General features: G+C 36.1%; 1 pseudogene; it reads left to right on the forward strand.

The window, feature by feature from the left end:
- The first annotated feature begins 248 nt into the window (after positions 1 to 248).
- Positions 249 to 3,141, forward strand: LOC104999363 (annotated as a pseudogene).
- The last annotated feature ends 233 nt before the right edge of the window (positions 3,142 to 3,374 follow it).

The following is a 3,374-nucleotide window of genomic DNA, read 5'->3' on the forward strand; positions in this document are numbered from 1 at the left end:
TGGTTTTGAGTCATGCATTAAACAGTTTTTATATTTTAAAATGCAAATTAATTTGTAGGTATTTTTCACATATTCCCTCTCTTTCTAATGGCCTAGACTGAGTGCATTTTCAAGATTAAAATTTTTTAAATAATTTTCAATTTGTCTGAAATATTCAAGTATTGGTAAGACAAAAGAATCTGCATTTTAAAAGCTTTTGTTTATTTTCTTGGTAATTCATAATCATTTCATTGATTTTCCACTTTTAGTCTGCAAATGCGCTTACCAAAATGGCATTTACATTGTCTTTTTCAAATATGATTTGACCTGCTATCTGATAAAGAATCTCAGAGGTAAGATTTCAGACAAATAGTAAGGGAAAAGACGCTGAGAAGATATAAGTTAATTGATCAATTCATGCAGTAAGTCAAGTATTAAATAAAGAATAATCTGTGATTGAATATATAACTTACAGTGTTTCCCACCAAATCAGAAGAATATAATTTAGGGGATAAGTTATAATAGAGCCCTGCATTCTTTTAAATTATTGGGAATTATTTTAAAAGCCTAAAATGTAATTGTTAGTTGAATGAGATGGTTTATTTGACCACTACAAATATCCTGTCTTCACTATTCAGTTGTTACATACTTAAATGTCATTTTGTGGCCACTGATGTTGACTCTCATACACTAGATAGATTTGCAGTTTTTCTCTTCCAAACCCTACTTTATGTACACAGATTTGAATGGCAATTTCACTGAAAATGAAAAATAAGGACAGGAGCATTACAGATTTGAAAATAAATTGTGAATATATTGGTTCTGAAGTTTGGAGTAAATGAAATAAAATATTTTAAATACTAAGGCCTTGTGTTTTATATAGTTGAAGTAGAGAATTTTGGTGTAATTTAGTGGAATGATTAATTCTCAGTAGTTCTCCCTAGTCTATGCTTCTTGAACTTCTGCCAGGAGAAAGGTATTGGTTTGTTCAAAGGCATAATAGTTATGAGCATATTATTAGAGCTGGTTTTACCTTACTTTACAGCAGTGACTAGAAGGAGGAGGAGGTAAAAATAAGAGGAATGGAAGAGAGAAAAGCCAGCCTGAGATACTAAGACATGTGATATAGGAACAGAAAGAAGCAAACGTTTTCAGGATGACTGATTACTGGGAAGAGTTGAACAGCCTGAGTACATCGCTTAGAAAGAAGCCAATTTATGCAAGTGAGTAAGACACTGTATGAGACTAAAATTCAAGTGAAACCTACTATTAACCTCAAATGCCTTACTGAACGTAAAAAACAAATTTTTTAAAGTTTGAGGTGATACCTTTGAAAAAATAAAGGTAATTATACTTTGCTTGTTATCCTTTTGTTTGACTATAAAATATAATATTCTATCTGTAAATTAAGCACATTTGTAAAATAGTAATATTTGTAAATTAGGTACAACAGATATATAGCTGACCTTCGCCATGTATATAGTACTTTGGCCACCTCATGTGAAGAGTTGACTCATTGGAAAAGACTCTGATGCTGGGAGGGATTGGGGCCAGGAGGAGAAGGGGAGGACAGAAGATGAGATGGCTGGATGGCATCACTGACTCGATGGACATGAGTTTGAGTGAACTCTGGGAGTTGGTGATGGACAGGGAGGCCTGGCATGCTGTGATTCATGGGGTTGCAAAGAGTCAGACACGACTGAGCGACTGAACTGAACTGAACTGATATACCTCATGATTCCAAATTGGTTGATTTTTTCTATTTATCACATTTCCACCTAGGATAGATGGAAGGAAATTTCTCACATATAACATTATCCACATATAAGTGCTTTTTTATTTTCTCTCAAGGTTTCATTTCTGTGTCTATTTTCTCAATAACAAATAGTGAGAATAGGAAAGGGATGACTGATTTTTTTCTACAGTACCAGTTCTTGAATTCAACCAGGGCATATTATCCAGTTATGTTTGATAATACATGCTAATAGAATGGTTGCATAAATATGCTGCATTCTACAGGGTTAGTTTTAAAATCAGGTATCAAAGTTGTTTATCAGGGATTAATATTTTCCAGAGAGGGACAAAAAGAATGCAAGGAAAGCCTTTCAAAATAAAAATCAAATCTTTTTCTTCAAGTTTTGAATGCTTTCCATTTTAAAATGCCCATGACAAGGAATAATATACATCATTGTATTTACATATTTGTAAAGATTGATAACTATTTAATTTCAAGTGGCTACAAACTGCTCTGAGTCGTGGAAAATAGGAATAACATCACAGAATTTATTCTCTTAGGACTTTCTCAGAAAAAGGAAATTGAAATTCTCTGGTTTTTACTGTTCTTACTTTGTTATGTTGTAATTCTGATTGGAAACCTACTTGTCGTGATTTCTATCACCTCCAGTCAACTTGTGAAGCAGCCCATGTATTTCTTTCTGAGTCACCTCTCCCTCGCAGACCTTTGTTACACCTCCACTGTGACTCCCAAGTTGATCGCTGACTTGCTGACAGCAAAGAAGATCATTTCCTACCATGGCTGCATGACACAGCTCTTCACCATGCACTTCTCTGGGGGGATTGAGGTCTTCATCCTCACAGGGATGGCCTATGACCACTATGTGGCCATCTGCAAACCTCTGCTCTACACTCTGATCATGACCAGACAGAAGTGCGTTGCCATGATTGCTGCTTGCTGCGCTGGGGGGTTCCTGCATTCCTTCGGTCAGTTTCTCCTGGCCATCTTTTTACCCTACTGTGGCCCATGTGTATCCTTTGCTGAAACTGGCCTGCACTGACACCACCAGAATTGGTCTCCTTGTCATTGCCAACTCGGGCCTCTTGGGCCTGGTGACTTCTGTGGTCTTGTTGATATCCTACGCTGTGATCTTGTCCACTGTCAGGTCCTACTCTGTAGAGAACCGCCGCAAAGCTCTCTCCACCTGCAGTTCCCACAACACTGTGGTGGTCCTCTTTTTTGTTCCTTTATTCTTCATTTACATTCAACCAGCAACTACTTTACCAGAAGACAAAGTGTTTGCTCTTTTTTATACTATCATTGCTCCCATGCTCAATCCTCTAATCTACACACTGAGAAACTTGGAGATGAAGAATGACATAAAGAAATTCTGGTGCCATATCACAGTAAAAAAGAAAATGAACTAAAAGATACCTCTGATTTTCACCGCTGAACTTGGTTGAATATATGGATTTTCTACAATGAAGACTTTAAAATGTATAATGCTTGCCTTATATGCTTTTTTGTTTCATTTTGTTTTAGCAATATATAGATTTAAGTACGAGCAAGAGCTTACAACTCCCTGGATTTACCCACACTCTGCTGTGCTCTTTTCTAGTTTTCTTGTTTTATTATTTATATTTCCTCTTCCCCTCTGATC

This window comes from Bison bison, unplaced genomic scaffold (genome assembly GCF_000754665.1).
Source record: "Bison bison bison isolate TAMUID 2011002044 unplaced genomic scaffold, Bison_UMD1.0 scf7180017853573, whole genome shotgun sequence".
Taxonomy (NCBI): domain Eukaryota; kingdom Metazoa; phylum Chordata; class Mammalia; order Artiodactyla; family Bovidae; genus Bison; species Bison bison.